Source organism: Poromitra crassiceps (genome assembly GCF_964638095.1).
Source record: "Poromitra crassiceps genome assembly, chromosome: 15".
Taxonomy (NCBI): Eukaryota; Metazoa; Chordata; class Actinopteri; order Beryciformes; family Melamphaidae; genus Poromitra; species Poromitra crassiceps.
The window spans coordinates 7,150,954-7,156,953 of NC_139634.1; positions in this window are offsets into that span (position 1 = coordinate 7,150,954).

Genomic DNA, 6,000 nt, shown 5'->3' on the forward strand with positions numbered 1-6,000 from the left:
TCAAACCCTCTCGCTGTTTTCGGCCGACTACGGTACTTTCAATTTAAATGGTTAAATGGTTGGCAAACATGCTTGTCCGACGTATCTAGCCTTTCTACTGTGTTTGTTTTATGTAGTGTTAGCTAGCTAATAACGTTTGTTTGTCTGTCAAACTCGCTGTTTTTTTGCAGACTCGTTAACGTTACAGACAGAGCTACTGACGCCACGTTAATTTAATTTAGCTTCAAGTCTACTCTGGTCTGGTCCAACAGGTAAATTAGCTAGTCTGGTCTCCACTAACGTTAGTGAAAGTGTTGTTATGAATGATATTGTAGCGTGGGGTAAGGTGGAGTATTATGGGATAGCTAGTAGGGTGTATGTCTAACTGTATCTGTCTGTTATGATGTTCTGTGCATGTGGGGATTGGGGTTTTGGAGTGGCAAGTGAAGGGAGCATAGGGCCAGTGGGTGGAGACTAGGGGAGGAAGTGGGAATGGTCGGGAGAGCTGTGTGGAGCTGGAAGAGAGCAGACGTGCTGGGGAGAGCTAGGCTAGGTAGGAGAAGCTAGCGAAGTGTTGGCGTTCCTGCCTTCATGTGTGTCTGTCCGTTCGCTAAATAAAGAGTTTGATAAGCCAAAGGATCTGCCTCGGTGTGCGCCTCATTCCGCCACATTGGTGTCAGAAGTGGGATCGTTTTGGCTTAAAAATCAGGCTCGACTTAGCGTTAGCAGTTAGCCGTTTCTAGCTAGCTGCCATGGACGACCACAGCGGAATGGCACGTGACGGAGCACGCCGGGAGTTGACGATACCTCCGGAGCACAGCTGGTGGTCTGCCAACTTGGGGAAGATGGAAGCCCGTTTGTTGAAGGGGGTCAGACAGCTGTTGGAGGCTACGCCTGCCTGGGCAGAGAAGTTGATGCAGCTAATAAAAGAGGCCACTCTGCACGGTGAGCAGCGGCCGGAGCCAGCACGGAGACTGTGTTGGACATGTGGGAGACCGGGCCATCTAGCGAGATGGTGTCGCAGCGGTCCCAGGGGAAAGACCAGGTACGCGACGCGACGGTACTGGGGAAGACCGGGAGCCTGCTGGTTATGTGGAAAGATGGGACACCTGGCCAGGGAGTGTCCAGAGGCTGTCGGAGATCGGGGGACAGCGGGAGAAGAGAGACGTGCAGGCGGTGGGCAGGTGAGACTCTGCTGGACTTGCCGGTCGCCGGAGCACTTGGCCAGGGACTGCACTGAGAGTGTGGAGGCCGGAGGTGAGACACAGGCTGGAGAGAGTGTGAGCAGCCGGGGAGAAGAGAACGTTGTGACGGATAGGAGAACGGTGCTGCAGGGGAACAACCAGAGGGAAGAGCCGGTTCTTCAGGTCGGGACGATTGTGTTTCCTGAGGTACCAGCGGTGCAAATGTCGGAAGAGCCGGCCCAGTCAAACTGCTCCACACCCCCCGCTGGTGCTGTGCGGAGGTCCGGGGTGGAGAGTGAGATGCCGTCCATTTGTGTTCCCACCGCTGACCTGAGCTTGCCGCCCCCTGGTGGAGGGTGGAAGGACAAGCGTCTACAGGTGGAGGATGAGAACGTGACTATGGGGGATGTCGATGTGGAGGAGTGGATACGCAGACAGGCGGAGGACGCTAGCGTTGGACCGGTGCGCAAGTGGGTGGCGTTCGGACGCCGGCCTTCCGTGGAGGAGGTTGGCATGTGTTCAAGTACCACGAAGGGACTGTGGGAGTTGTTTCCGGACCTGAGGGTGTGGGGGTCGGGGATTCTGGGGTTGGAAGGGCGCGGGAATGGAGGCAGCGTCGTGGTTGTGCCCAGCTGCCTGCGGGGGTTGGCGCACAGGGGGGCGCACAGGGGCCGCAGCGGTCAGGGGCATCGCGGGCCTGAAGAGACACTCAGCCGCCTTTGTCGACATTTCTACTGGGTGCAGATGGAGGAAGAGGTAGAGGACTACTGCCTTTGCTGTGTTGAGTGCGGTGCGGGGAGGGGGGACAAAACTGTTGAGTGGGGAAGGGTAGGACCACCTGTGCCATGGTAACATCAGAAACGGAGATGGGCTAGATGCACGTGGGACTTGGGGATGTGATGTGCGGGGGGGGAATAAAAGGGAATAAAAAGGGGAAATGTTCTGTTTAAAATGTAAAATGTTGAATGGCTTATAGTGTTGATGTAGGGTTGTTTTGGGGTGTCATTTGGGGGCAAATGGTTTAAAAAGGGGGGGGCAGTGTAGCGTGGGGTAAGGTGGAGTATTATGGGATAGCTAGTAGGGTGTATGTCTAACTGTATCTGTCTGTTATGATGTTCTGTGCATGTGGGGTTTGGGGTTTTGGAGTGGCAAGTGAAGGGAGCATAGGGCCAGTGGGTGGAGACTAGGGGAGGAAGTGGGAATGGTCGGGAGAGCTGTGTGGAGCTGGAAGAGAGCAGACGTGCTGGGGAGAGCTAGGCTAGGTAGGAGAAGCTAGCGAAGTGTTGGCGTTCCTGCCTTCATGTGTGTCTGTCCGTTCGCTAAATAAAGAGTTTGATAAGCCAAAGGATCTGCCTCGGTGTGCGCCTCATTCCGCCACAATATTAAACAACAACACAACACGGACGAACCATTTTTGTCTTCTTTGTCTGTTTTTGTCTTCAACACGTCAGTTTGTGCTGTCCACCGCCATTATAATGTGTGGACCTCAGGGGTACCCGGAAGTAAATGTAAACATCCCCGCTGATACGACGCTGAAGTTGGCATCCGATTCGCAGCTCCCGATTGGAATTTTCCAGTCCACCTTAAAAAGTGGAATAACGCCTCTAGATGGCGTGGTTCGACCATTTTCAAGCGAGTTCATGAACTGGAAAACATAGGTATATAGGAGGGATATGTTTTGAGAATACATTATAGAATGAATCCTGCATTTTGTTCATTTTTAATGTTGCATGCAATTCTTATTGACCTCAAAAAGGTTCTTCTATTGGTGTAAACAGCTGGAAAAAAGAGTTGATTTCACAGCTTTTGCCCATCTAGACTGCATAAAACCACGTCCAACTCACAGACCATTACACTTATTCTTTTCAAATCTGGCCTAGATTATAAAGGGGACATTAGACTCTCATTATGGCACAGTGTCTGATTTGTGAAACATATTTCTGATTTGTGAAAGTGCTATAATTGCAGTTTTCTGCTGATTTTGAGCATCTAGACCGCATCAAACCAGGTCCAGCTCAAAGACCATCACTCTAATTCTTTTCAAACCTGGCCTAGATTACAAAGGGGACATTAGACTCTCATTCTGGCACAGTGGCTGATTTGTGAAACATATTTCTGATTTGTGAAAGTGCTATAATTGCAGTTTTCTACTGATTTTGCCCATCTAGACCGCATCAAACCAGGTCCAGCTCAAAGACCATCACTCTAATTCTTTTCAAACCTGGCCTAGATTACAAAGGGGACATTAGACTCTCATTCTGGCACAGTGGCTGATTTGTGAAACATATTTCTGATTTGTGAAAGTGCTATAATTGCAGTTTTCTGCTGATTTTGAGCATCTAGACCGCATCAAGCCAGGTCCAGCTCAAAGACCATCACTCTAATTCTTTTCAAACCTGGCCTAGATTACAAAGGGGACATTAGACTCTCATTCTGGCACAGTGGCTGATTTGTGAAACATATTTCTGATTTGTGAAAGTGCTATAATTGCAGTTTTCTGCTGATTTTGAGCATCTAGACCGCATCAAACCAGGTCCAGCTCAAAGACCATCACTCTAATTCTTTTCAAACCTGGCCTAGATTACAAAGGGGACATTAGACTCTCATTCTGGCACAGTGGCTGATTTGTGAAACATATTTCTGATTTGTGAAAGTGCTATAATTGCAGTTTTCTGCTGATTTTGAGCATCTAGACCGCATCAAACCAGGTCCAGCTCAAAGACCATCACTCTAATTCTTTTCAAACCTGGCCTAGATTACAAAGGGGACATTAGACTCTCATTCTGGCACAGTGGCTGATTTGTGAAACATATTTCTGATTTGTGAAAGTGCTATAATTGCAGTTTTCTGCTGATTTTGCCCATCTAGACCGCATCAAACCAGGTCCAGCTCAAAGACCATCACTCTAATTCTTTTCAAACCTGGCCTAGATTACAAAGGGGACATTATACTCTCATTCTGGCACAGTGGCTGATTTGTGAAACATATCGCTGATTTGTGAAAATGCTATGATTGCAGTTTTCTGCTGATTTTGAGCATCTAGACCGCATCAAACCAGGTCCAGCTCAAAGACCATCACTCTAATTCTTTTCAAACCTGGCCTAGATTACAAAGGGGACATTAGACTCTCATTCTGGCACAGTGGCTGATTTGTGAAACATATTTCTGATTTGTGAAAGTGCTATAATTGCAGTTTTCTGCTGATTTTGCCCATCTAGACCGCATCAAACCAGGTCCAGCTCAAAGACCATCACTCTAATTCTTTTCAAACCTGGCCTAGATTACAAAGGGGACATTAGACTCTCATTCTGGCACAGTGGCTGATTTGTGAAACATATCGCTGATTTGTGAAAATGCTATGATTGCAGTTTTCTGCTGATTTTGAGCATCTAGACCGCATCAAACCAGGTCCAGCTCAAAGACCATCACTCTAATTCTTTTCAAACCTGGCCTAGATTACAAAGGGGACATTAGACTCTCATTCTGGCACAGTGGCTGATTTGTGAAACATATTTCTGATTTGTGAAAGTGCTATAATTGCAGTTTTCTGCTGATTTTGCACATCTAGACCGCATCAAACCAGGTCCAGCTCAAAGACCACCACTCTAATTCTTTTCAAACCTGGCCTAGATTACAAAGGGGACATTAGACTCTCATTCTGGCACAGTGGCTGATTTGTGAAACATATTTCTGATTTGTGAAAGTGCTATAATTGCAGTTTTCTGCTGATTTTGCCCATCTAGACCGCATCAAACCAGGTCCAGCTCAAAGACCATCACTCTAATTCTTTTCAAACCTGGCCTAGATTACAAAGGGGACATTAGACTCTCATTCTGGCACAGTGGCTGATTTGTGAAACATATTTCTGATTTGTGAAAGTGCTATAATTGCAGTTTTCAGCTGAATTGGAGCATCTAGACCACACAAAACCACGTCCAACTCACAGACCATTACACATATTCTTTTCAAACCTGGCCTAGATTATAAAGGGGACATTAGACTCTCATTCTGGCACAGTGTCTGATTTGTGAAACATATCGCTGATTTGTGAAAATGCTATGATTGCAGTTTTCAGCTGATTTGGAGCATCTAGACCACACAAAACCAGGTCCAACTCACAGACCATTACACGTATTCTTTTCAAACCTGGCCTTGATTACAAAGGGGACATTAGACTCTCATTATGGCACAGTGGCTGATTTGTGAAACGTTTATTCGATTTGTGAAAACTGAAAAAGGAAATGTTGATTTCACTGTTTTTTTTACCACCCAGGTCCAGATCAAAAACCATTACACTCAGACGAACAGCTGCACCTCCAGTCATCAGTCCGTCAAGCTCCTGAACTTCGTGGATGACACTGCCCTCAGAGTTGACCATCTGGTGCAGGGGCGGAGCGACCCTATCAGCCCAGAGGGGGCGAAGCTCTTAGGGGGGCCCCATCAAAAATTTTATTTTTTTTTTTATTTTTTTTTGAAGGCCAGGCCAGGCCGCAGGGCCGGTTCCAGAACAAGATGACTAGGGGTGCATCCTAGATAGGAAGGGGTGCAGATGCCCGGCCGAAGGCCGGGCCCACTCGGGTGGCCGGCCAAAGGCCGGCCGACCGAAAAATTTGACATGTTATTTTACTAAAAATAATGCATTTGACCATCATTTCAAGTAGAATGATACCACCCAAGCAAGAATATTTCAAGTGTTTCAAGTGCTTTACTGAAATATTTGGACCATATAATGATAATACAATTATCTCAACCTTAAAAGGTTACATATAGGTGCCAAAAAGCCATAAAATCACATCAAAGAACAAAGAAAAACAACAACTATAATTCAAGTTTAAAC